Here is a 6,549-nt window from a genome sequence, read left to right as displayed (position 1 = left end):
TCCAAACGTAGGCATGAGGATCGTAGATTGGTGTCAAAAATTATCAGCAATCAGATATTGCCGGGTTGAGGGATAAATGTTAAGTGAGGAAAACAAGAAATGAAGTGTACGTTCAAATACTTTTAAGTGTTAACACCGCCAAGACGACGAAAGGGTAAAAATAATTTAGTGTCCTCCAGTAAGGGCTCATTAAGCTTTTTTTTTTTTTTTTCTTTTAGGTACTCTAGGGCCAACAGGTGGGATGCAGATTGTTCTGTATGGCTCCACATGCCACTATAATCAATGGTGAGTAGATATTACCAAGAGAGAAAGTATTATAATAATTAAGAGCTATAGAAATGTCCTTCTTAGCAAGGAGGGAAATTCGTTACCCTAAGACGTGTTAAAGATCTCTGAGTAGCCACTTATCACAACACTGGAGATGAAAGTTCTGTATCATTTAAGGGTTTGAGAGAGAGCCTCTTTCACATGAGACTGTTCAATTATTATCTTTTGTTTATAATGGCGGAGAGCGGTAATTTGAATTTAGATTATAACTCTAGGTGACAGGCCTCTAGACTTGCTTTATAATTCTCATTTTTTGTACTTTTTCTTCCTGTTAAACCTAAGCATGTGCTACCAGGAAACTCTTTGCCTTTGATCCCTACCCCATTTTGCACACACCACACCCAATTGACCAAAGTGGTCTCTTCTCTCATCCACGTTAACCTCCTTTCCCTCCCAAAGCCCTCTCAGATTAGCCTCGTCCAAGTTCCTGTCCCGTTGGTTGTTCCAGCCGACTCTTCTCTTACTGGCATGTGCCAATCCACAGGTCAGTGACACAGCCACCACTTGTCAGGGTGTCAGAAAATCTACATGTACTTATATGGTTTCCCAATTTGGCAGGCAACTGCCATCCTGTATCAGTGTCCCCTGAGTCCACCCAAAAATTTAAAAAAGAGTGACCTTGCAAACAAAGAGCTGATAGGAAAAAAGAGATTATTGTATAAGATGATACACTGTTTAGATATGTCATGGTTTCCTACGAGGAAAAAAAGCCAGGTTCAAATAAATAAATAATAATAACGAGGAGGGGACAACAACAGGGATGTGATTACTGTTTTCTATTTATATGTGTTAATTGATTCATGAATGATAGTCCTGAACTGTATCCGTTCCTGTTATACGTACACATTACCACCAGGGCTCAGAATTCATTTAAAGTGAAGCTATTAGAGGTAACTGTTTTCTGACTCGTTGACCTGCGTATAAATACTGCTTTATCTTTCCATGATATATTATACATTAAATCGCTTTCTTGAGATGAAAGTGCTAAATATAAATTGACATTTCGCTGGTTCAGAATTAACATTATAAGATCAATTGATATACTTACCTCACGGAATTACTTATTCCTTTTATGGAGCCCCAGCAGCTATCAAAAGCCAGGTTAGGCTGTAGGGTAGTGCAGTACGGGGCTGAGGCTGTAGGGTAGTGCAGTACGGGGAGGTGGCTGGGCTTGCTGGCACCTAATGGCCGGAGCTTGCTCTGACTTCACACTTTCTATTTTGGACTGCCTTGCCGTCGGGCTCCTGGTATCAGCTGTTTTTGAGAATGGACTCACCTCTAAACAACCTCCTTCCCTGCCTCCCTCTCTCTCTCTCTCTCTTTTTGGATAGCTTTTCTGTACACATAATAAAAATAAATATATGAAGCAAGTATATAAATCAAATGTAAATCTGCTATGAGTGTGTTAAGGGGCTCTCCTTTGAGTAATTGCATAATTTTTAGAGCACAAACATGTCATCAATTTTAGGTTCTGAGAGACCACACATGCATATATTACCAATGAAATAGATTGGTCAAGGGAGCACAAACCATAATTGATTATGCAGTTGCTATTGCTTCTTGTTTTCATTTGGATTCTGGATGTATAAACAATATTTATTAAATCATGATTTTTTGGTTTTATACTCAGAACTTTAAGGTTTTTAGCATTCTTCCATTTATTGGGTACAGCTGTTGGCTTTACTGACGTAGCCGAGATGGAAAAATTTTATTAATAGAATAATGAATAGAGGTTGGGCTTGCTTCAATAATAAATAGCTCCTTGAGAATAAGTAGTATTGTACTTCCCAGGCAGCTGTGGGCAGTGAGGAGGGGGAGCTGGACGGGAGTGTAGTCTTTGGGATGTAATCTGGCACAGAAGGAGAGGAGGAGCCACTAATATGGCAAAAAACTGTGAGATACATGGTCTAAAATCCACCCCCCCCCATAATGCCTATAATCTTCGGGAAGTGTATCATACTCTGAAAATCAGGTGACCAGATATTTTGTGGAAACATGGATGGGACTGAGCTTCATTTCTGAGATAGAGCCCAAGGAAATAAGGTTAAGAATTTACAGAAATCACAGAAAGGAGGATTCTGAACTTAACAGGCCATGATATTGACTGTTCAATCCAAATTTACTTAAATTTTTAAGGGAAGCAATGCCCCCAAATAATTAGTAGGTTACATCTAAATAAGAGTTAGCATAAAAGTGAAAGACTAAGTAGAAATATTGCTCACATTCTTACAAATGGCTTTTAACTGCATGTTGGCATAAACCTGTAGCTACCATATAGACAGGATATTACCTTTATGTAGTATAAACATACATGGACTTTTTTTTTTTATTACTCATCTCAGATTGATTTGGTATTTCTGGGTGGGGATCTACTAGCCTTTCCATTCTCGCAACTTCTCACAGAGTCTAGTAGATTTCAAGGGTAGTTAATTAATGTCATTGATTGGCCTGCTAACTGAGTGACAGCAAGAGTAGGTTTCCTGTCTGCACGAGTGAACCCAAATATGGAAGGGACAAAGGCATTGACAAGAGAGTTGGAAAAAATGGAATAAAAGAATTAGTAGAAAAAAAAAGAATTAGTAGAAAGAAAGAAATATTGAGTACTCGAGATCTACATAATGGACTTACATAAAAATTAGGGTAAAAACCTTAATTTTGTTCCACGTTGTGATATGTCATTAAAGTTTCAGTAAGTGATACATGCCATCCATCAAACAAAAACCAAAATTAAACAAAACCCAAAACTCTGTGGCTTAACAGAAAAAGAGAGGCATTTTAATGTGAGGCAAGCTTAGGTGTGATCCAGTGGGGGTATAAATAGAAACGGAGTCTGTGTTTCTCCAAGTATGATTTGCAGACCATCTGTATTATAATCACGTGACGCACTCGTTAAAATGCAGAGGTATGAGCCCCACTCCAAAGCACCACGTCAGAGTTTCTGGAAGAGAGGGCTCAAAAGTCTGTTTTTAATCTGCACCCCAAGTAATTCTGATGTACTCAGGTTCGGAATCACTGTCCTGGAATGCAGATTTCCCTATGGTTTCAGAGTTGATGGATAGGATGGATATTACAGAGGAGGAGGAAATGACGAGGGAATACTTGTTGGACACTAGACAGGCTGATGTGGCAGTGAACTTGGCTCTATAATAAAACAGACCAGGAGTTGACTAGATAATACCTTGGGCAAGCCCTTTAATTTTTCTGATCCTCTGTCTTCCTTCCTGTGAAATGCAAGAAAGAGTAGTCCTTTAGGGTCATCGTCATGAATAACGATCATTTGTGTAAAGAGCCTGACAGGTTGTAGGGCTCCTCGTAAATCAGGGCTCTAATCCCCTCCCTGGGAAAGGAGGTTTCACTGTGCTCAAAGTTAACAACCCTAGATCCCAGAAAACTGCCTGGAAGTGTAGGGATCTCACATTTGAAGAAAATGTTTTATAAATAGGCCACCTAACCCAATCCAAACATCACCAACACCACATACATGGAGGACAAATAAGATTCCATAAGAAACCCATGCCCGAGAGAAAAGGAAATAAAATTTGTCCTAAGAACGTGGTAAAATAATACATACTTCCTACTGCTTTGTGCCAGGACATGATTAAAAAGGAAAAGTGTGATTTCCTAAAGAGCGAAATAAATTATTTCAGCTAAATTTGATGGGCTTGGAAAGATAAATGCCGCAGATAACAAAGAAACTAAAATTATAGCTCCAAGGAAGTAGGAGACGAACATCAAGTTTTTGTTGTGTGGGTGATTTAATCTCAGAGGAGCATGACAAGAAGACCTGAAGTGAGGAGAAAAGAAATGGTGGGTAAAGCTTGTAAACGCTCAGTGTCCCTGTAGCAAATCGATATAGTTCTGACTTTGTTTCTAGGAGGAAATAGCCGTTTCAGGCCCCCGGTCCTGATATAGCAAGTTAGGGTTGCAAGATCACGTAGTTGCAAAGGACTTTTTTGAAGTGGGGAGTGTAATCCATTTTTTTAAAGTTTTCAAAGTGAGCATTTGGATGATTGTCGGAGGTAGACTTTAATTTTTATAGCCTTTTTAAAAAAAGTGGGGGAAGGGGCATAATGTCTTCTTAGAGGATCCTAGCATCATTTCTTTTTTGTAGTTAATTACGTGGTTGAGGCTCTGGTGTTGAACCACTAAAAAGAGAAATATTCTGGTAGTAGTTAGATAGTTGGCATCAGGCACTTAGCAAAGAAAACAAGACGTCTTTATAAGTTAGTTGGTGTAGTTTCCCACCCCCAGCTTTATTGAGATATAATCGACCTATAACATCGTGCCAGTGTAAGCTGTATAGTGTGTTGATTTGATGGGTTCATATATTACAAAATTATTACCGCCACAATGTCAGCTAACACCTCTATCACATCACATGATTCCTATTTCTTTTTTGTGGTGAGAACATTTAAGATCCGCTCTCTTAGCAACTGCCAAGTATATAATACAGCATTATTAACTATTATCACCATATTGAACATTAGATCCCAGAACGTGTTCATCTTATACCTGGCATTCTGTATCCTTTGAACACATCTAGCCCATTCTCCTTCACTGCTAACCACTACTCTGGTCTCTATTTCTGAGTCTTTTTTTTTTTTTTTTAGATTTTATCTGTGAGATCATGCAATATTTGACTTTCTCTGTTTGACTTAGGCCTTCATGGTGCATCCATTTTTGTCTCAAATGTGGGACTTCCTTCTTATTCATGGCTGAATCATATTCCATTATATATATATGTATATACATATATATATATATATATATATATATATATATGGCACATTTTCTTTATTCATTCATCCATTGACAGACACTTGAGTTGTTTCCTATTTTGCCTATTGTGAATGATACTGATTTCATTCCTTTGGATATATATCTAAAAGTCAGATTTCTGGATCATATGGTATTTCTAGTTTTATTTATTTATTTTTTTTGAGGAACCTATGTTATTTTCCATAGTGGCTGTCCCAATTTACATTCCCACCAACAGTGTCTGAGGGGGTCCCTTTTCTCAATAAACCCACCAACACTTCTTATCCCTTATGTTTTTGATGATAGTCATTCTGACAGGTATGAGATGGTATCTCATGGTTTTGATTTGCATTTTCCTGAAAATTAGTGATGTTTAGCACTTTTCACATACCTTTTGGCCATTTGTGGAGCTTCTTAATATCTATTCAATTCCTCTGCCCATTTTTATTTTTATTTATTTATTTTTGAAAGATTTTTATTTATTTATTCATGAGAGACAGAGAGAGAGACGGGGGGGGGGGGGGCAGAGACACAGGCAGAGGGAGAAGCAGGCTCCATGCAGGGAGCCTGACGTGGGACTCGATCCCGGGTCTCCAGGATCATGCCCTGGGCTGAAGGCAGGCACTAAACTGCTGAGCCACCCGGGCTGCCCCCTCTGCCCATTTTTAATCTAATTGTTTTTCTCATATTGAGTTGAGTTCTTTATTGACTTTAGATATTAACCCCTTGTTAGATATATTATTTATAAATATTTTCTCCCATTTCAAAAGTCGCCTTGCCATTTTGTTGATTGTTTCTTTGCTGTCCAGAAGCTTTGTGTGTATGTGTGTGTGCAGAAACTTTTTAGTTTAATATAGTCCTACTTATTTATTTTTGCCTTTGCTACCTTTGCTTTTGGTATCAGATTTAAAAAAAAAAAAAAAAAAAACATTGCCAAGACCATGTCAAGGAGATTTATCCACATGTTTTCTTCTAGGAGTTTTATAGTTTGGAACTTTAAATCTTTAACACATTTCAAATTAATTTTTGTCAGTGATGTCAGATGGAGATGCAATTTCATTTTTCTGCATTTGATTTTCCAGTTTCCTCAGTGGCATGTTTTGAAGAGATTATACTTTCCTCATTGAATATTATTGTCTCTTTTATAAAAAATTACTTGATTGTATATCTGAATATCCTTTTCCATTGGTCTATGCGTTTATTTTTACACCAGGATCATAGTGTTTTTATTAGTATAGCTTTGTAGTATAGATTTTTTTAAAAGATTTTATTTATTTATTCATGAGAGACACAGAGAGAGGCAGAGACACAGGCAGAGCGAGAAGCAGGCTCCATGAGGGGAGCCTGATGCGGGACTCGATCCTGGGATCACGCCCTGAGCCAAACAAAGGCACATGCTTAACTGCCGAGCCACCCAGGTGTCCCTGTAGTATAGTTTGAAATCAGGAAATATAATGTCTCCAG

General features: G+C 38.1%; 1 long non-coding RNA gene across 3 annotated transcripts in view; it reads left to right on the top strand.

Moving 5' to 3' along the window:
- Positions 1–215: 215 nt before the first annotated feature.
- LOC144281702 (uncharacterized) overlaps positions 216–6,549 on the top strand; it is a 32,030-nt gene continuing 25,696 nt past the window's right edge. For 2 of the 3 annotated variants that reach the window (XR_013350124.1, XR_013350122.1), the window contains exons 1-2: positions 217–285; positions 727–811. This is a non-coding gene — a long non-coding RNA (uncharacterized LOC144281702). Of the gene's footprint in view, positions 286–726; positions 812–6,549 lie in introns of all 3 variants that reach the window. The other variant, XR_013350123.1, reaches the window with a different exon arrangement.

Source organism: Canis aureus, chromosome 13, assembly GCF_053574225.1.
Source record: "Canis aureus isolate CA01 chromosome 13, VMU_Caureus_v.1.0, whole genome shotgun sequence".
Taxonomy (NCBI): domain Eukaryota; kingdom Metazoa; phylum Chordata; class Mammalia; order Carnivora; family Canidae; genus Canis; species Canis aureus.
Note: the sequence above shows the minus strand (reverse complement) of the source record. Positions and strands in the feature narration are given on the sequence as shown.